The sequence below is a fragment of the Sturnus vulgaris genome, chromosome W (genome assembly GCF_052056855.1).
Source record: "Sturnus vulgaris isolate bStuVul1 chromosome W, bStuVul1.hap1, whole genome shotgun sequence".
Taxonomy (NCBI): Eukaryota; Metazoa; Chordata; class Aves; order Passeriformes; family Sturnidae; genus Sturnus; species Sturnus vulgaris.
The window spans coordinates 11,404,867-11,428,102 of NC_142282.1; positions in this window are offsets into that span (position 1 = coordinate 11,404,867).

Below are 23,236 nucleotides of genomic sequence, written 5' to 3' on the forward strand. Positions count from 1 at the left end.
CTTGGATGGGCCGGGGTGGGATAGGATACCTGGGATGGGAACAGATGGGATAGGATGCCTGGGATGGGATGGGATCCCTGGGACGGCATGGGATGGGATCGGATGGGATCGGATGGGATGGAATGGGATGGGATGGAGTGGGATGGGATTGGATGGGATGGGATGCGATCCATGGGATGGGAACAGATGGGATGGGATGGGCTGGGAATGGATGGGATGGGATCCCTGGGATGGGATGGGATCCCTGGGACGGTATGAGATCCCTGGGATGGGATCCCTGGGATGGGATAGGATCCCTGGGATGGGATGCCTGGGATGGGATGGGATGGGATGGGTTTGTATGGGATGGGATCCCTGGGATGGGATGGGATGGGATGGGATGGGATGGGATCCCTGGGATGGGATGGGATTCCTGGGATGGGATCTCTGGTATGGGTTGGGATCCCTGGGATTGGATCCCTGGGATGGGATGGGATCCCTCGAATGGGATGGGATCCATGGCAAGGGAAGGGATGGGATTCCTGGGCTGGGAATGGATGGGTTCCCTTGGATGGGACGGGATGGGTTAGGATACTTGGGATGGGAACAGATGGGATGGGATCCCTGGGATGGGATGGAATCCCTGGGATGGGATAGCTGGGATGGGATTGGATCCCTGGGATGGGATGGGATCCCTGGGATGGGATGAGATCCCTGGGATGAGATCCCTGGGATGGGAGAGGATCCCTGGGATGGGATGCCTGGGATGGGATGGGATGGCATGGGATCCCTGGGATGAGATGGGCTGGGATGGGATCCCTGGGGTGGGAAGGGATGGGATGGAATGGGATGGGATGGGATGCGTTCCATTGGATGGGATCCCAGGGATGGGATGGGATCCCTGGGATGGGATAGGATCGCTGGGATTGGATCACTGGGATGGGATGGGATCCCTGGTGTGTGATTCCTAGGATGGGATGGGATGGGATGGGATCCCTGGGATGGGATGGGATGGGATCCCTGGGATGGGATGGGATCGCTGGGATGGGACGAGATCCCTGGGATGGGATCCCTGGGATGGGATAGGATCCCTGGGATGGGATGCCTGGGATGGGATGGGATGGGTTTGGATGGGATGGGATCCCTGGGATGGGATGGGATGGGATCCCAGGGAGGGGAACAGATGAAATGGGATCCCTGGGATGGGATGGAATCCCTGGGATGGGATAGCTGGGATGGGGTGGTATCCCTGGAATGGGATGGGATGGGATGGGTTGAGATGGGATGGGATCCCTGGGATGGGATGGGATGGGATCCCTGGGATGGGAACAGATGAAATGGGATGCCCGGGATGGGATGGAATCCCTGTGATGGGATAGCTGGGATGGGATGGGATCCCTGGGATGGGATGGGATCCCTGGGATGGGTTGGGATCCCTGGGATGGGATGGGATGGGATGGGATAGGATGGGATGGGATCCCTGGGATGGGATGGGATCCCTGGGATGGGATTGGATGGGATCCCTGGATTGGGATGGGATCCCTGGGATGGGATGGGATGGGATCCCTGGGATGGGATGGGATCCCTGAGATGGGATGGTATGGGATCCCTAGGATGGGATGGGATTTCTGGGATGGGATGGGATGGGATCCCTGGGATGGGATGGGATCCCTGGGATGGGATGGGATCTCTGGTATGGGTTGGGATCCCTGGGATTGGATCCCTGGGATGGGATGGGATCCCTGGAATGGGATGGGATCCATGGCAAGGGAAGGGATGGGATTCCTGGGTTGGGAATGGATGGTTTCCCTCGGATGGGAGGGGATGGGATAGGATACTTGTGATGGGAACAGATGGGATGGGATCCCTGGGATGGGGTGGAATCCCTGGGATGGGATAGCTGCGATGGGATTCGATCCCTGGGATGGGATGGGATCGCTGGGATGGGATGAGATCCCTGGGATGGGATCCCTGGGATGGGATAGGATCCCTGGGATGGGATGCCTGGGATGGGATGGGATGGGTTTGGATGGGATGGGATCCCTGGGATGGGATGGGATGGGATGGCATGGGATGGGATCCCTGGGATGAGATGGGCTGGGATGCGATCCCTGGGGTGGGAAGGGATGGGATGGAATGGGATGGGATGCGTTCCATTGGATGGGATCCCAGGGATGGGATGGGATGGGATCCCTGGGATGGGATAGGATCGCTGGGATTGGATCACTGGGATGGGATGGGATCCCTGCTGTGTGATTCCTAGGATGGGATGGGATGGGATGGGATGGGATGGGATGGGATCCCTGGGATGGGATGGGATCCCTGGGATGGCATGGGATGGGATCGGATCGGATGGGAAGGGATGGGATGGGATGCGAACCCTGGAATTGGGATGGGATGGGATCCCTGGGATGGGATGGGATCCATGGGATGGGATGGGTTGGTATGGGATTGCATCCATGGGATGGGATGGGATGAAATGGGATCCCTGGGATGAGATGGAATCCCTGGGATGGGATAGCTGGGATGGGATGGGATCCCTGGGATGGAATGGGATCCCAGGAATGGGATGGGATCCCTGGAAAGGGAAGGGATGGGATTCCTGGGTTGGGAATGGATGGGATCCCTTGGATGGGACGGGGTGGGAGAGGATACCTGGGATGGGAACAGATGGGATAGGATCCCTGGGATGGGATGGAATCCCTGGGATGGGATAGCTGGGATGGGATTGGATCCCTGGGATGGGATGGGATCCCTGGGATGGTATGAGATCCCTGGGATGGGATCCCTGGGATGGGATAAGATCCCTGGGATGGGATGCCTGGGATGGGATGGGATGGGATGGGATGGGTTTGTATGGGATGGGATCCCTGGGATGGGATGGGATGGCATGGCATGGGATCCCTGGGATGAGATGGGCTGGGATGGGATCCCTGGGATGGGATGGGAATGGGATAGGATGGGATGGGTTGGCATGGGATGGGATGGGATCCCTGGGATGGGATGAGATCCCTGGGATGAGATCCCTGGGATGGGAGAGGATCCCTGGGATGGGATGCCTGGGATGGGATGGGATGGGTTTGGATGGGATGGGATCCCTGGGATGGGATGGGATGGCATGGCATGGGATCCCTGGGATGAGATGGGCTGGGATGGGATCCCTGGGATGGGATGGGAATGGGATAGGATGGGATGGGTTGGCATGGGATGGGATGGGATCCCTGGGATGGGATGAGATCCCTGGGATGAGATCCCTGGGATGGGATGGGATCCCTGGGATGGGTTGGGATCCCTGGGATGGGATGGGATGGGATAGTATGGGACAGGATCCCTGGGATGGGATGGGATCCCTGGATTGGGATGGGTTCCCTGGGATGGGATGGGATCCCTGGGATGGGATGGGATCCCTGGGATGGGATGGTATGGGATCCCTGGGATGGGATGGGATTTCTGGGATGGGATGGGATCCCTGGGATTGGATCACTGGGATGGGATGGGATCCTTGGAATGGGATGGGATGCATGGCAAGGGAAGGGATGGGATTCCTGGGTTGGGAATGGATGGGATCCCTTGGATGGGAGGGGATGGGATAGGATACTTGTGATGGGAACAGATGGGATGGGATCCCTGGGATGGGGTGGAATCCCTGGGATGGGATAGCTGGGATGGGATTGGATCCCTGGGATGGGATGGGATCGCTGGGATGGGATGAGATCGCTGGGATGGGATCCCTGGGATGGGATCCCTGGGGTGGGAAGGGATGGGATGGAATGGGATGGGATGGGATGCGTTCCATTGGATGGGATCCCAGGGATGGGATGGGATGGGATCCCTGGGATGGGATAGGATCGCTGGGATTGGATCACTGGGATGGGATGGGATCCTTGGAATGGGATGGGATCCCTGGAAAGGGAAGGGATGGGATTCCTGGGTTGGGAATGGATGGGATCCCTTGGATGGGCCGGGGTGGGATAGGATACCTGGGATGGGAACAGATGGGATAGGATCCCTGGGATGGGATGGAATCCCTGGGATGGGATAGCTGGGATGGGATTGGATCCCTGGGATGGGATGGGATCCCTGGGACGGTATGAGATCCCTGGGATGGGATCCCTGGGATGGGATAGGATCCCTGGGATGGGATGCCTGGGATGGGATGGGATGGGATGGGTTTGTATGGGATGGGATCCCTGGGATGGGATGGGATGGGATCCCTGGGATGGGATGGGATTCCTGGGATGGGATCTCTGGTATGGGTTGGGATCCCTGGGATTGGATCCCTGGGATGGGATGGGATCCCTCGAATGGGATGGGATCCATGGCAAGGGAAGGGATGGGATTCCTGGGCTGGGAATGGATGGGTTCCCTTGGATGGGACGGGATGGGATAGGATACTTGGGATGGGAACAGATGGGATGGGATCCCTGGGATGGGTTGGGATCCCTGGGATTGGATCCCTGGGATGGGATGGGATCCCTGGGATGGGATGGGATCCCTGGGATGGGATGAGATCCCTGGGATGAGATCCCTGGGATGGGAGAGGATCCCTGGGATGGGATGCCTGGGATGGGATGGGATGGCATGGGATCCCTGGGATGAGATGGGCTGGGATGGGATCCCTGGGGTGGGAAGGGATGGGATGGAATGGGATGGGATGGGATGCGTTCCATTGGATGGGATCCCAGGGATGGGATGGGATCCCTGGGATGGGATAGGATCGCCGGGATTGGATCACTAGGATGGGATGGGATCTCTGGTGTGTGATTCCTAGGATGGGATGGGATGGGATGGGATCCCTGGGATGGGATGGGATGGGATCCCTGGGATGGGATGGGATCGCTGGGATGGGACGAGATCCCTGGGATGGGATCCCTGGGATGGGATAGGATCCCTGGGATGGGATGCCTGGGATGGGATGGGATGGGTTTGGATGGGATGGGATCCCTGGGATGGGATGGGATGGGATCCCAGGGAGGGGAACAGATGAAATGGGATCCCTGGGATGGGATGGAATCCCTGGGATGGGATAGCTGGGATGGGGTGGTATCCCTGGAATGGGATGGGATGGGATGGGTTGAGATGGGATGGGATCCCTGGGATGGGATGGGATGGGATCCCTGGGATGGGAACAGATGAAATGGGATGCCCGGGATGGGATGGAATCCCTGTGATGGGATAGCTGGGATGGGATGGGATCCCTGGGATGGGATGGGATCCATGGGATGGGTTGGGATCCCTGGGATGGGATGGGATGGGATGGGATAGGATGGGATGGGATCCCTGGGATGGGATGGGATCCCTGGGATGGGATTGGATGGGATCCCTGGATTGGGATGGGATCCCTGGGATGGGATGGGATGGGATCCCTGGGATGGGATGGGATCCCTGAGATGGGATGGTATGGGATCCCTAGGATGGGATGGGATTTCTGGGATGGGATGGGATGGGATCCCTGGGATGGGATGGGATCCCTGGGATGGGATGGGATCTCTGGTATGGGTTGGGATCCCTGGGATTGGATCCCTGGGATGGGATGGGATCCCTGGAATGGGATGGGATCCATGGCAAGGGAAGGGATGGGATTCCTGGGTTGGGAATGGATGGTTTCCCTCGGATGGGAGGGGATGGGATAGGATACTTGTGATGGGAACAGATGGGATGGGATCCCTGGGATGGGGTGGAATCCCTGGGATGGGATAGCTGCGATGGGATTCGATCCCTGGGATGGGATGGGATCGCTGGGATGGGATGAGATCCCTGGGATGGGATCCCTGGGATGGGATAGGATCCCTGGGATGGGATGCCTGGGATGGGATGGGATGGGTTTGGATGGGATGGGATCCCTGGGATGGGATGGGATGGGATGGCATGGGATGGGATCCCTGGGATGAGATGGGCTGGGATGCGATCCCTGGGGTGGGAAGGGATGGGATGGAATGGGATGGGATGCGTTCCATTGGATGGGATCCCAGGGATGGGATGGGATGGGATCCCTGGGATGGGATAGGATCGCTGGGATTGGATCACTGGGATGGGATGGGATCCCTGCTGTGTGATTCCTAGGATGGGATGGGATGGGATGGGATGGGATCCCTGGGATGGGATGGGATCCCTGGGATGGGATGGGATCCCTGGGATGGCATGGGATGGGATCGGATCGGATGGGAAGGGATGGGATGGGATGCGAACCCTGGAATGGGATGGGATGGGATCCCTGGGATGGGATGGGATCCATGGGATGGGATGGGTTGGTATGGGATTGCATCCATGGGATGGGATGGGATGAAATGGGATCCCTGGGATGAGATGGAATCCCTGGGATGGGATAGCTGGGATGGGATGGGATCCCTGGGATGGAATGGGATCCCAGGAATGGGATGGGATCCCTGGAAAGGGAAGGGATGGGATTCCTGGGTTGGGAATGGATGGGATCCCTTGGATGGGACGGGGTGGGATAGGATACCTGGGATGGGAACAGATGGGATAGGATCCCTGGGATGGGATGGAATCCCTGGGATGGGATAGCTGGGATGGGATTGGATCCCTGGGATGGGATGGGATCCCTGGGATGGTATGAGATCCCTGGGATGGGATCCCTGGGATGGGATAAGATCCCTGGGATGGGATGCCTGGGATGGGATGGGATGGGATGGGATGGGTTTGTATGGGATGGGATCCCTGGGATGGGATGGGATGGCATGGCATGGGATCCCTGGGATGAGATGGGCTGGGATGGGATCCCTGGGATGGGATGGGAATGGGATAGGATGGGATGGGTTGGCATGGGATGGGATGGGATCCCTGGGATGGGATGAGATCCCTGGGATGAGATCCCTGGGATGGGAGAGGATCCCTGGGATGGGATGCCTGGGATGGGATGGGATGGGTTTGGATGGGATGGGATCCCTGGGATGGGATGGGATGGCATGGCATGGGATCCCTGGGATGAGATGGGCTGGGATGGGATCCCTGGGGTGGGATAGGATCGCTGGGATTGGATCACTGGGATGGGATGGGTTCCCTGGTGTGTGATACCTAGGATGGGATGGGATGCGTTCCATCGGATGGGATCCCAGGGATGGGATGGGATGGGATCCCTGGGATGGGATAGGATCGCTGGGATTGGATCACTGGGATGGGATGGGATCCCTGGTGTGTGATTCCTAGGATGGGATGGGATGGGATGGGCTGGGAAGGGATGGGATGGGATCCCTGGGATGGGATGGGATCCCTGGGACGGCATGGGATGGGATGGGATGGGATGGGATGGGATGGGATGGGATGGGATGGGATGGAATGGAATGGGATGGGATGGGATGGGATGGGATGGGATGGGATGGGATGGGATGGGATGGAATGGAATGGGATGGGATGGGGTGGGATGGGATGGGATGGGATGGGATGGGGTGGGATGGGATTGGATGGGATGGGATGCGATCCCTGGGATGGGATGGGATGGTATGGGGTGGGATGGGATTGGATGGGATGGGATGCAATCCCTGGGATGGGATGGGATGGGATGGGATGGGATGGGATCCCTGGGATGGGATGTGTTCACTGGGATGGGATGGAATCCCTGGAATGGGATGGGATGGGATTCCGGGGATGGGATGGGATGGGATCCCTGGAATGGGAATCCTGGGATGGGATGGGATCCCTGAGACGGCATGGGATGGGATGGGATGGGATGGGATGGGATGGGATGGGATGGGATGAAATGGGATGGGATGGGGTGTGATTGGAAGGGGTGGGATGGGATTGGATGGGATGGGATGTGATCCCTGGGATGGGATGGGATGGGATGGGATGGGATGGGATGGGATGGGATGGGATGGGATGGGATCCCTGGGATGGGATGTGTTCACTAGGATGGGATGGAATCCCTGGAATGGGATGGGATGGGATTCCTGGGATGGGATGGGATGGGATCCCTGGAATGGGATTCCTGGGATGGGATGGGATCCCTGGGTTGGGATCGAATCCCTGGGATGGCATACGTGAGATGGGATGGGATCTCTGACATGGGGTCCCTGGCATGGGATGTGATCCCTGGAATGGGATGGGATCCCTGGAAAGGCAAGGGATGGGATTCCTGGGTTGGGAATGGATGGGATCCCTTGGATGGGCCGGGGTGGGATAGGATACCTGGGATGGGAACAGATGGGATAGGATGCCTGGGATGGGATGGAATCCGTGGGATGGGATAGCTGGGATGGGATAGGATCCCTGGGATGGGATGGGATCCCTGGGATGGTATGAGATCCCTGGGATGGGATCCCTGGGATGGGATAGGATCCCTGGGATGGGATGCCTGGGATGGGATGGGATGGGATGGGTTTGTATGGGATGGGATCCCTGGGATGGGATGGGATGGGATGGGATGGGATGGCATGGCATGGGATCCCTGGGATGAGATGGGCTGGGATGGGATCCCTGGGATGGAATGGGATCCCAGGAATGGGATGGGATCCCTGGAAAGGGAACGGATGGGATTCCTGGGTTGGGAATGGATGGGATCCCTTGGATGGGACGGGGTGGGATAGGATACCTGGGATGGGAACAGATGGGATAGGATCCCTGGGATGGGATGGAATCCCTGGGATGGGATAGCTGGGATGGGATTGGATCCCTGGGATGGGATGGGATCCCTGGGATGGTATGAGATCCCTGGGATGGGATCCCTGGGATGGGATAGGATCCCTGGGATGGGATGCCTGGGATGGGATGGGATGGGATGGGATGGGTTTGTATGGGATGGGATCCCTGGGATGGGATGGGATGGCATGGCATGGGATCCCTGGGATGAGATGGGCTGGGATGGGATCCCTGGGGTGGGATAGGATCGCTGGGATTGGATCACTGGGATGGGATGGGATCCCTGGTGTGTGATTCCTAGGATGGGATGGGATGCGTTCCATCGGATGGGATCCCAGGGATGGGATGGGATGGGATCCCTGGGATGGGATAGGATCGCTGGGATTGGATCACTGGGATGGGATGGGATCCCTGGTGTGTGATTCCTAGGATGGGATGGGATGGGATGGGCTGGGAAGGGATGGGATGGGATCCCTGGGATGGGATGGGATCCCTGGGACGGCATGGGATGGGATGGGATGGGATGGGATGGGATGGGATGGGATGGGATGGGATGGGATGGAATGGAATGGGATGGGATGGGATGGGGTGGGATGGGATGGGATGGGATGGGGTGGGATGGGATTGGATGGGATGGGATGCGATCCCTGGGGTGGGATGGGATGGGATGGGATGGGATGGGATGGGATGGGATGGGATGGGATGGGATGGGATCCCTGGGATGGGATGTGTTCACTAGGATGGGATGGAATCCCTGGAATGGGATGGGATGGGATTCCTGGGATGGGATGGGATGGGATCCCTGGAATGGGATTCCTGGGATGGGATGGGATCCCTGGGATGGGAACAGATGAAATGGGATCCCCGGGATGGGATGGAATCCCTGGGATGGGATATCTGGGATGGGATGGGATCCCTGGGATGGGTTGGGATCCCTGGGATGGGATGGGATGGGATAGTATGGGATGGGATCCCTGGGATGGGATGGGATCCCTGGATTGGGATGGGTTCCCTGGGATGGGATGGGATCCCTGGGATGGGATGGGATCCCTGGGATGGGATGGTATGGGATCCCTGGGATGGGATGGGATTTCTGGGATGGGATGGGATGGGATCCCTGGGATTGGATCTCTGGGATGGGATGGGATCCTTGGAATGGGATGGGATGCATGGCAAGGGAAGGGATGGGATTCCTGGGTTGGGAATGGATGGGATCCCTTGGATGGGAGGGGATGGGATAGGATACTTGTGATGGGAACAGATGGGATGGGATCCCTGGGATGGGGTGGAATCCCTGGGATGGGATAGCTGGGATGGGATTGGATCCCTGGGATGGGATGGGATCGCTGGGATGGGATGAGATCGCTGGGATGGGATCCCTGGGATGGGATCCCTGGGGTGGGAAGGGATGGGATGGAATGGGATGGGATGGGATGCGTTCCATTGGATGGGATCCCAGGGATGGGATGGGATGGGATCCCTGGGATGGGATAGGATCGCTGGGATTGGATCACTGGGATGGGATGGGATCCTTGGAATGGGATGGGATCCCTGGAAAGGGAAGGGATGGGATTCCTGGGTTGGGAATGGATGGGATCCCTTGGATGGGCCGGGGTGGGATAGGATACCTGGGATGGGAACAGATGGGATAGGATCCCTGGGATGGGATGGAATCCCTGGGATGGGATAGCTGGGATGGGATTGGATCCCTGGGATGGGATGGGATGGGATCCCTGGGACGGTATGAGATCCCTGGGATGGGATCCCTGGGATGGGATAGGATCCCTGGGATGGGATGCCTGGGATGGGATGGGATGGGATGGGTTTGTATGGGATGGGATCCCTGGGATGGGATGGGATTCCTGGGATGGGATCTCTGGTATGGGTTGGGATCCCTGGGATTGGATCCCTGGGATGGGATGGGATCCCTCGAATGGGATGGGATCCATGGCAAGGGAAGGGATGGGATTCCTGGGCTGGGAATGGATGGGTTCCCTTGGATGGGACGGGATGGGATAGGATACTTGGGATGGGAACAGATGGGATGGGATCCCTGGGATGGGATGGAATCCCTGGGATGGGATAGCTGGGATGGGATTGGATCCCTGGGATGGGATGGGATCCCTGGGATGGGATGAGATCCCTGGGATGAGATCCCTGGGATGGGAGAGGATCCCTGGGATGGGATGCCTGGGATGGGATGGGATGGCATGGGATCCCTGGGATGAGATGGGCTGGGATGGGATCCCTGGGGTGGGAAGTGATGGGATGGAATGGGATGGGATGGGATGCGTTCCATTGGATGGGATCCCAGGGATGGGATGGGATCCCTGGGATGGGATAGGATCGCTGGGATTGGATCACTGGGATGGGATGGGATCCCTGGTGTGTGATTCCTAGGATGGGATGGGATGGGATGGGATCCCTGGGATGGGATGGGATGGGATCCCTGGGATGGGATGGGATCGCTGGGATGGGACGAGATCCCTGGGATGGGATCCCTGGGATCGGATAGGATCCCTGGGATGGGATGCCTGGGATGGGATGGGATGGGTTTGGATGGGATGGGATCCCTGGGATGGGATGGGATGGGATCCCAGGGAGGGGAACAGATGAAATGGGATCCCTGGGATGGGATGGAATCCCTGGGATGGGATAGCTGGGATGGGGTGGTATCCCTGGAATGGGATGGGATGGGATGGGTTGAGATGGGATGGGATCCCTGGGATGGGATGGGATGGGATCCCTGGGATGGGAACAGATGAAATGGGATGCCCGGGATGGGATGGAATCCCTGTGATGGGATAGCTGGGATGGGATGGGATCCCTGGGATGGGATGGGATCCCTGGGATGGGTTGGGATCCCTGGGATGGGATGGGATGGGATGGGATGGGATAGGATGGGATGGGATCCCTGGGATGGGATGGGATCCCTGGGATGGGATTGGATGGGATCCCTGGATTGGGATGGGATCCCTGGGATGGGATGGGATGGGATCCCTGGGATGGGATGGGATCCCTGAGATGGGATGGTATGGGATCCCTGGGATGGGATGGGATTTCTGGGATGGGATGGGATGGGATCCCTGGGATGGGATGGGATCCCTGGGATGGGATGGGATCTCTGGTATGGGTTGGGATCCCTGGGATTGGATCCCTGGGATGGGATGGGATCCCTGGAATGGGATGGGATCCATGGCAAGGGAAGGGATGGGATTCCTGGGTTGGGAATGGATGGTTTCCCTCGGATGGGAGGGGATGGGATAGGATACTTGTGATGGGAACAGATGGGATGGGATCCCTGGGATGGGGTGGAATCCCTGGGATGGGATAGCTGCGATGGGATTCGATCCCTGGGATGGGATGGGATCGCTGGGATGGGATGAGATCCCTGGGATGGGATCCCTGGGATGGGATAGGATCCCTGGGATGGGATGCCTGGGATGGGATGGGATGGGTTTGGATGGGATGGGATCCCTGGGATGGGATGGGATGGGATGGCATGGGATGGGATCCCTGGGATGAGATGGGCTGGGATGCGATCCCTGGGGTGGGAAGGGATGGGATGGAATGGGATGGGATGCGTTCCATTGGATGGGATCCCAGGGATGGGATGGGATGGGATCCCTGGGATGGGATAGGATCGCTGGGATTGGATCACTGGGATGGGATGGGATCCCTGCTGTGTGATTCCTAGGATGGGATGGGATGGGATGGGATGGGATGGGATGGGATGGGATGGGATGGGATGGGATGGGATCCCTGGGATGGGATGGGATCCCTGGGATGGCATGGGATGGGATCGGATCGGATGGGAAGGGATGGGATGGGATGCGAACCCTGGAATGGGATGGGATGGGATCCCTGGGATGGGATGGGATCCATGGGATGCGATGGGTTGGTATGGGATTGCATCCATGGGATGGGATGGGATGAAATGGGATCCCTGGGATGAGATGGAATCCCTGGGATGGGATAGCTGGGATGGGATGGGATCCCTGGGATGGAATGGGATCCCAGGAATGGGATGGGATCCCTGGAAAGGGAACGGATGGGATTCCTGGGTTGGGAATGGATGGGATCCCTTGGATGGGACGGGGTGGGATAGGATACCTGGGATGGGAACAGATGGGATAGGATCCCTGGGATGGGATGGAATCCCTGGGATGGGATAGCTGGGATGGGATTCGATCCCTGGGATGGGATGGGATCCCTGGGATGGTATGAGATCCCTGGGATGGGATCCCTGGGATGGGATAAGATCCCTGGGATGGGATGCCTGGGATGGGATGGGATGGGATGGGATGGGTTTGTATGGGATGGGATCCCTGGGATGAGATGGGCTGGGATGGGATCCCTGGGATGGGATGGGAATGGGATAGGATGGGATGGGTTGGCATGGGATGGGATGGGATCCCTGGGATGGGATGAGATCCCTGGGATGAGATCCCTGGGATGGGAGAGGATCCCTGGGATGGGATGCCTGGGATGGGATGGGATGGGTTTGGATGGGATGGGATCCCTGGGATGGGATGGGATGGCATGGCATGGGATCCCTGGGATGAGATGGGCTGGGATGGGATCCCTGGGGTGGGATAGGATCGCTGGGATTGGATCACTGGGATGGGATGGGATCCCTGGTGTGTGATACCTAGGATGGGATGGGATGCGTTCCATCGGATGGGATCCCAGGGATGGGATGGGATGGGATCCCTGGGATGGGATAGGATCGCTGGGATTGGATCACTGGGATGGGATGGGATCCCTGGTGTGTGATTCCTAGGATGGGATGGGATGGGATGGGCTGGGAAGGGATGGGATGGGATCCCTGGGATGGGATGGGATCCCTGGGACGGCATGGGATGGGATGGGATGGGATGGGATGGGATGGGATGGGATGGGATGGAATGGAATGGGATGGGATGGGATGGGATGGGATGGGATGGGATGGAATGGAATGGGATGGGATGGGGTGGGATGGGATGGGATGGGATGGGGTGGGATGGGATTGGATGGGATGGGATGCGATCCCTGGGATGGGATGGGATGGTATGGGGTGGGATGGGATTGGATGGGATGGGATGCAATCCCTGGGATGGGATGGGATGGGATGGGATGGGATGGGATCCCTGGGATGGGATGTGTTCACTGGGATGGGATGGAATCCCTGGAATGGGATGGGATGGGATTCCGGGGATGGGATGGGATGGGATCCCTGGAATGGGATTCCTGGGATGGGATGGGATCCCTGAGACGGCATGGGATGGGATGGGATGGGATGGGGTGTGATGGGAAGGGGTGGGATGGGATTGGATGGGATGGGATGTGATCCCTGGGATGGGATGGGATGGGATGGGATGGGATCCCTGGGATGGGATGTGTTCACTAGGATGGGATGGAATCCCTGGAATGGGATGGGATGGGATTCCTGGGATGGGATGGGATGGGATCCCTGGAATGGGATTCCTGGGATGGGATGGGATCCCTGGGTTGGGATCGAATCCCTGGGATGGCATACGTGAGATGGGATGGGATCTCTGACATGGGGTCCCTGGCATGGGATGTGATCCCTGGAATGGGATGGGATCCCTGGAAAGGCAAGGGATGGGATTCCTGGGTTGGGAATGGATGGGATCCCTTGGATGGGCCGGGGTGGGATAGGATACCTGGGATGGGAACAGATGGGATAGGATGCCTGGGATGGGATGGAATCCGTGGGATGGGATAGCTGGGATGGGATAGGATCCCTGGGATGGGATGGGATCCCTGGGATGGTATGAGATCCCTGGGATGGGATCCCTGGGATGGGATAGGATCCCTGGGATGGGATGCCTGGGATGGGATGGGATGGGATGGGTTTGTATGGGATGGGATCCCTGGGATGGGATGGGATGGGATGGGATGGGATGGCATGGCATGGGATCCCTGGGATGAGATGGGCTGGGATGGGATCCCTGGGATGGAATGGGATCCCAGGAATGGGATGGGATCCCTGGAAAGGGAACGGATGGGATTCCTGGGTTGGGAATGGATGGGATCCCTTGGATGGGACGGGGTGGGATAGGATACCTGGGATGGGAACAGATGGGATAGGATCCCTGGGATGGGATGGAATCCCTGGGATGGGATAGCTGGGATGGGATTGGATCCCTGGGATGGGATGGGATCCCTGGGATGGTATGAGATCCCTGGGATGGGATCCCTGGGATGGGATAGGATCCCTGGGATGGGATGCCTGGGATGGGATGGGATGGGATGGGATGGGTTTGTATGGGATGGGATCCCTTGGATGGGATGGGATGGCATGGCATGGGATCCCTGGGATGAGATGGGCTGGGATGGGATCCCTGGGATGGGATGGGAATGGGATAGGATGGGATGGGTTGGCATGGGATGGGATGGGATGGGATCCCTGGGATGGGATGAGATCCCTGGGATGAGATCCCTGGGATGGGAGAGGATCCCTGGGATGGGATGCCTTGGATGGGATGGGATGGGTTTGGATGGGATGGGATCCCTGGGATGGGATGGGATGGCATGGCATGGGATCCCTGGGATGAGATGGGCTGGGATGGGATCCCTGGGGTGGGATAGGATCGCTGGGATTGGATCACTGGGATGGGATGGGATCCCTGGTGTGTGATTCCTAGGATGGGATGGGATGCGTTCCATCGGATGGGATCCCAGGGATGGGATGGGATGGGATCCCTGGGATGGGATAGGATCGCTGGGATTGGATCACTGGGATGGGATGGGATCCCTGGTGTGTGATTCCTAGGATGGGATGGGATGGGCTGGGAAGGGATGGGATGGGATCCCTGGGATGGGATGGGATCCCTGGGACGGCATGGGATGGGATGGGATGGGATGGGATGGGATGGGATGGGATGGGATGGGATGGGATGGGATGGGATGGGATGGAATGGAATGGGATGGGATGGGGTGGGATGGGATGGGATGGGATGGGGTGGGATGGGATTGGATGGGATGGGATGCGATCCCTGGGGTGGGATGGGATGGGATGGGATGGGATGGGATCCCTGGGATGGGATGTGTTCACTGGGATGGGATGGAATCCCTGGAATGGGATGGGATGGGATTCCGGGGATGGGATGGGATGGGATCCCTGGAATGGGATTCCTGGGATGGGATGGGATCCCTGAGACGGCATGGGATGGGATGGGATGGGATGGGATGGGATGGGATGGGATGGGATGGGATGGGATGGGATGAAATGGGATGAAATGGGATGGGGTGGGATGGGATGTGATCCCTGGGATGGGATGGGATGGGATGGGATGGGATCCCTGGGATGGGCTGTGTTCACTAGGATGGGATGGAATCCCTGGAATGGGATGGGATGGGATTCCTGGGATGGGATGGGATGGGATCCCTGGAATGGGATTCCTGGGATGGGATGGGATCCCTGGGTTGGGATCGAATCCCTGGGATGGCATACGTGAGATGGGATGGGATCTCTGACATGGGGTCCCTGGCATGGGGTGTGATCCCTGGAATGGGATGGGATCCCTGGAAAGGCAAGGGATGGGATTCCTGGGTTGGGAATGGATGGGATCCCTTGGATGGGCCGGGGTGGGATAGGATACCTGGGATGGGAACAGATGGGATAGGATGCCTGGGATGGGATGCAATCCGTGGGATGGGATAGCTGGGATGGGATAGGATCCCTGGGATGGGATCCCTGGGATGGGATAGGAACCCTGGGATGGGATGCCTGGGATGGGATGGGATGGGATGGGTTTGTATGGGATGGGATCCCTGGGATGGGATGGGATGGCATGGCATGGGATCCCTGGGATGAGATGGGCTGGGATGGGATCCCTGGGATGGGATGGGATGGGAATGGGATAGGATGGGATGGGTTGGCATGGGATGGGATGGGATCCCTGGGATGGGATGGGATTCCTGGGATGGGATGGGATCTCTGGTATGGGTTGGGATCCCTGGGATTGGATCCCTGGGATGGGATGGGATCCCTCGAATGGGATGGGATCCATGGCAAGGGAAAAGATGGGATTCCTGGGTTGGGAATGGATGGGTTCCCTTGGATGGGACGGGATGGGATAGGATACTTGGGATGGGAACAGATGGGATGGGATCCCTGGGATGGGATGGGATGGAATGGGATCCCTGGGATGGGAACAGATGGGGTGGGATGGGATGGGAAGGGATGGGATGGGCTGGGAAGGGATGGGATGGGATCCCTGGGATGGGATGGGATCCCTGGGACGGCATGGGATGGGATGGGATGGGATGGGATGGGATGGGATGGGATGGGATGGGATGGGATGGAATGGAATGGGTTGGGATGGGGTGGGATGGGATGGGATGGGATGGGGTGGGATGGGATTGGATGGGATGCGATCGCTGGGATGGGATGGGATGGGATGGGATGGGATCCCTGGGATGGGATGTGTTCACTGGGATGGGATGGAATCCCTGGAATGGGATGGGATGGGATTCCGGGGATGGGATGGGATGGGATCCCTGGAATGGGATTCCTGGGATGGGATGGGATCCCTGAGACGGCATGGGATGGGATGGGATGGGATGGGATGGGATGGGATGGGATGGGATGGGATGGGATGAAATGGGATGGGATGGGGTGGGATGGGAAGGGGTGGGATGGGATTGGATGGGATGGGATGTGATCCCTGGGATGGGATGGGATGGGATGGGATGGGATCCCTGGGATGGGATGTGTTCACTAGGATGGGATGGAATCCCTGGAATGGGATGGGATGGGATTCCTGGGATGGGATGGGATGGGATCCCTGGAATGGGATTCCTGGGATGGGATGGGATCCCTGGGTTGGGATCGAATCCCTGGGATGGCATACGTGAGATGGGATGGGATCTCTGACATGGGGTCCCTGGCATGGGATGTGATCCCTGGGATGAGATGGGATGGGATGGAATGGAATTGGATCCCTGGGATGGGATGGGATCCCTGGGATGTTATCCCTGCGATGGGATGGGATCCCTGGCATTGGATCCCTGGGATGAGATGGAATACCTGGCATGAGATAGCAGGGATGATTGGGATCGGATGGGATGGGATGGGTTTGTATGGGATGGGATCCCTGGGATGGGATGGGATGGGATGGGATGGGATGGGATGGGATGGGATGGGATGGGATGGGATAGGATGGGATGGAATGGGATGGGATGGGGTGGGATGGGATTGGATGGGATGGGATGGGATCCCTGGGATGGGATGGGATCCATGGGATGGGATGGGTTGGGATGGGATTGGATCCATGGGATGGGATGGGATGGGATGGGATCCCAGGGATGGGATAGCTGGGATGGGGTGGTATCCCTGAAATGGGATGGGATGGGATGGGTTGACATGGGATGGGATCCCTGGGATGGGATGGGATGGGATCCCTGGGATGGGAACAGATGAAATGGGATCCCCGGGATGGGATGGAATCCCTGGGATTGGATCCCTGGGATGGGATGGGATCCCTTGAATGGGATGGGATCCATGGCAAGGGAAGGGATGGGATTCCTGGGTTGGGAATGGATGGGTTCCCTTGGATGGGACGGGATGGGATAGGATACTTGGGATGGGAACAGATGGGATGGGATCCCTGGGATGGGATGGAATCCCTGGGATGGGATAGCTGGGATGGGATGGGATATCTGGGATGGGATGGGATCCCTGGGATGGGATGAGATCCCTGGGATGAGATCCCTGGGATGGGAGAGGATCCCTGGGATGGGATGCCTGGGATGGGATGGGATGGGTTTGGATGGGATGGGATCCCTGGGATGGGATGGGATGGCATGGCATGGCATGGGATCCCTGGGATGAGATGGGCTGGGATGGGATCCCTGGGGTGGGATAGGATCGCTGGGATTGGATCACTGGGATGGGATGGGATCCCTGGTGTGAGATTCCTAGGATGGGATGGGATGCGTTCCATCGGATGGGATCCCAGGGATGGGATGGGATGGGATCCCTGGGATGGGATAGGATCGCTGGGATTGGATCACTGGGATGGGATGGGATCCCTGGTGTGTGATTCCTAGGATGGGATGGGATGGGATGGGATGGGATGGGATCCCTGGGATGGGATGGGATTCCTGGGATGGGATGGGAACTGTGGTATGGGTTGGGATCCCTGGGATTGGATCCCTGGGATGGGATGGGATCCCTCGAATGGGATGGGATCCATGGCAAGGGAAAAGATGGGATTCCTGGGTTGGGAATGGATGGGTTCCCTTGGATGGGACGGGATGGGATAGGATACTTGGGATGGGAACAGATGGGATGGGATCCCTGGGATGGGATGGAATCCCTGGGATGGGACAACTGGGATGGGATTGGATCCCTGGGATGGGATGAGATCCCTGGGATGGGATCCCTGGGGTGGGATAGGATCTCTGGGATGGGATGCCTGGGTTAGGTTGGGATGGGTTTGGATGGGATTGGATCCCTGGGATGGGCTGGGATGGGATCCCTGGGGTGGGAAGGGATGGGATGGAATGGGATGGGATGGGATGGGATGGGATCCCTGGGATGGGATGGGATGGGATCCCTGGGATGGCATGGGATGGGATCAGATGGGATGGGATGGGATGGGATGCGATCCCTGGGATGGGATGGGATGGGATCCCTGGGATGGGATGGGATCCATGGGATGGGATGTGTTGGGATGGGATTGGATCCATGGGATGGGATGGGATGGGATGGGATGGGATCCCAGGGATGGGATGGGATGGGATCCCTGGGATGGTAACAGAAGAAATGGGATCCCTGGGATGGGATGGAATCCCTGGGATGGGATAGCTGGGATGGGATGGAATGGAATTGGATCCCTGGGATGGGATGGGATCCCTGGGATGTTATCCCTGCGATGGGATGGGATCCCTGGCATTGGATCCCTGGGATGAGATGGAATACCTGGCATGAGATAGCAGGGATGATTGGGATCGGATGGGATGGGATGGGTTTGTATGGGATGGGATCCCTGGGATGGGATGGGATGGGATGGGATGGGATGGGATGGGATGGGATGGGATGGGATGGGATGGGATAGGATGGGATGGAATGGGATGGGATGGGGTGGGATGGGATTGGATGGGATGGGATGGGATCCCTGGGATGGGATGGGATCCATGGGATGGGATGGGTTGGGATGGGATTGGATCCATGGGATGGGATGGGATGGGATGGGATCCCAGGGATGGGATAGCTGGGATGGGGTGGTATCCCTGAAATGGCATGGGATGGGATGGGTTGAGATGGGATGGGATCCCTGGGATGGGATGGGATGGGATCCCTGGGATGGGAACAGATGAAATGGGATCCCCGGGATGGGATGGAATCCCTGGGATTGGATCCCTGGGATGGGATGGGATCCCTTGAATGGGATGGGATCCATGGCAAGGGAGGGGATGGGATTCCTGGGTTGGGAATGGATGGGTTCCCTTGGATGGGACGGGATGGGATAGGATACTTGGGATGGGAACAGATGGGATGGGATCCCTGGGATGGGATGGAATCCCAGGGATGGGATAGCTGGGATGGGATTGGATATCTGGGATGGGATGGGATCCCTGGGATGGGATGAGATCCCTGGGTTGAGATCCCTGGGATGGGAGAGGATCCCTGGGATGGGATGCCTGGGATGGGATGGGATGGGTTTGGATGGGATGGGATCCCTGGGATGGGATGGGATGGCATGGCATGGGATCCCTGGGATGAGATGGGCTGGGATGGGATCCCTGGGGTGGGATAGGATCGCTGGGATTGGATCACTGGGATGGGATGGGATCCCTGGTGTGTGATTCCTAGGATGGGATGGGATGGGATGGGATGGGATGCGATCCCTGGGATGGGATGGGATGGGATGGGATGGGATGGGATGGGATCCATGGGATGGGATGGGATGGGATCCATGCGATGGGAACAGATGAAATGGGATGCCTGGGATGGGATGGAATCCCTGGGATGGGATGGCTGGGATGGGACGGGATCCCTGGGATGGGATGGGATGGGTTGGAATGGGATGGGATCCCTGGGATGGGATGGGATGGGATCCCTGGGATGGGATGGGATCGCTGGGATGGGATGAGATCCCTGGGATGGGATCCCTGGGATGGGATAGGATCCCTGGGATGGGATGCCTGGGATGGGATGGGATCCCTGGGATGGGATGGGATGGGATCCCTGGGATGGGATGGGATGGGATCCCAGGGAGGGGAACAGATGAAATGGGATCCCTGGGATGGGATGGAATCCCTGGGATTGGATAGCTGGGATGGGGTGGTATCCCTGGAATGGGATGGGATGGGATGGGTTGAGATGGGATGGGATCCCTGGGATGGGATGGGATGGGATCCCTGGGATGGGAACAGATGAAATGGGATCCCCGGGATGGGATGGAATCCCTGGGATGGGAGAGCTGGGATGGGATGGGATCCCTGGGATGGGATGGGATCCCTGGGATGGGTTGGGATCCCTGGGATGGGATGGGATGGGATGGGATAGGATGGGATGGGATCCCTGGGATGGGATGGGATCCCTGGGATGGGATGGGATGGGATCCCTGGATTGGGATGGGATCCCTGGGATGGGATGGGATGGGATCCCTGGGATGGGATGGGATCCCTGAGATGGGATGGTATGGGATCCCTGGGATGGGATGGGATTTCTGGGATGGGATGGGATGGGATCCCTGGGATGGGATGGGATCCCTGGGATGGGATCTCTGGTATGGGTTGGGATCCCTGGGATTGGATCCCTGGGATGGGATGGGATCCCTGGAATGGGATGGGATCCATGGCAAGGGAAGGGATGGGATTCCTGGGTTGGGAATGGATGGGTTCCCTTGGATGGGAGGGGATGGGAAAGGATACTTGTGATGGGAACAGATGGGATGGGATCCCTGGGATGGGGTGGAATCCCTGGGATGGGATAGCTGGGATGGGATTCGATCCCTGGGATGGGATGGGATCGCTGGGATGGGATGAGATCCCTGGGATGGGATCCCTGGGATGGGATGGGATGGGATGGGTTGAGATGGGATGGGATCCCTGGGATGGGATGGGATGGGATCCCTGGGATGGGATGGGATCCCTGAGATGGGATGGTATGGGATCCCTGGGATGGGATGGGATTTCTGGGATGGGATGGGATGGGATGGGATCCCTGGGATGGGATGGGATCCCTGGGATGGGATCTCTGGTATGGGTTGGGATCCCTGGGATTGGATCCCTGGGATGGGATGGGATCCCTGGAATGGGATGGGATCCATGGCAAGGGAAGGGATGGGATTCCTGGGTTGGGAATGGATGGGTTCCCTTGGATGGGAGGGGATGGGATAGGATACTTGTGATGGGAACAGATGGGATGGGATCCCTGGGATGGGGTGGAATCCCTGGGATGGGATAGCTGGGATGGGATTGGATCCCTGGGATGGGATGGGATCCCTGGGATGGGATGAGATCCCTGGGATGAGATCCCTGGGATGGGAGAGGATCCCTGGGATGGGATGCCTGGGATGGGATGGGATGGCATGGGATCCCTGGGATGGGATGGGATCCCTGGGATGGGATGAGATCCCTGGGATTCGATCCCTGGGATGGGATGGGATCGCTGGGATGGGATGAGATCCCTGGGATGGGATCCCTGGGATGGGATGGGATGGGATGGGTTGAGATGGGATGGGATCCCTGGGATGGGATGGGATGGGATCCCTGGGATGGGAACAGATGAAATGGGATCCCCGGGATGGGATGGAATCCCTGGGATGGGAGAGCTGGGATGGGATGGGATCCCTGGGATGGGATGGGATCCCTGGGATGGGTTGGGATCCCTGGGATGGGATGGGATGGGATGGGATAGGATGGGATGGGATCCCTGGGATGGGATGGGATCCCTGGGATGGGATGGGATGGGATCCCTGGATTGGGATGGGATCCCTGGGATGGGATGGGATGGGATCCCTGGGATGGGATGGGATCCCTGAGATGGGATGGTATGGGATCCCTAGGATGGGATGGGATTTCTGGGATGGGATGGGATGGGATCCCTGGGATGGGATGGGATCCCTGGGATGGGATCTCTGGTATGGGTTGGGATCCCTGGGATTGGATCCCTGGGATGGGATGGGATCCCTGGAATGGGATGGGATCCATGGCAAGGGAAGGGATGGGATTCCTGGGTTGGGAATGGATGGGTTCCCTTGGATGGGAGGGGATGGGAAAGGATACTTGTGATGGGAACAGATGGGATGGGATCCCTGGGATGGGGTGGAATCCCTGGGATGGGATAGCTGGGATGGGATTCGATCCCTGGGATGGGATGGGATCGCTGGGATGGGATGAGATCCCTGGGATGGGATCCCTGGGATGGGATAGGATCCCTGGGATGGGATGCCTGGGATGGGATGGGATGGGTTTGGATGGGATGGGATCCCTGGGATGGGATGGGATGGGATGGCATGGCATGGGATCCCTGGGATGAGATGGGCTGGGATGGGATCCCTGGGGTGGGAAGGGATGGGATGGAATGGGATGGGATGCGTTCCATTGGATGGGATCCCAGGGATGGGATGGGATGGGATCCCTGGGATGGGATAGGATCGCTGGGATTGGATCACTGGGATGGGATGGGATCCCTGGTGTG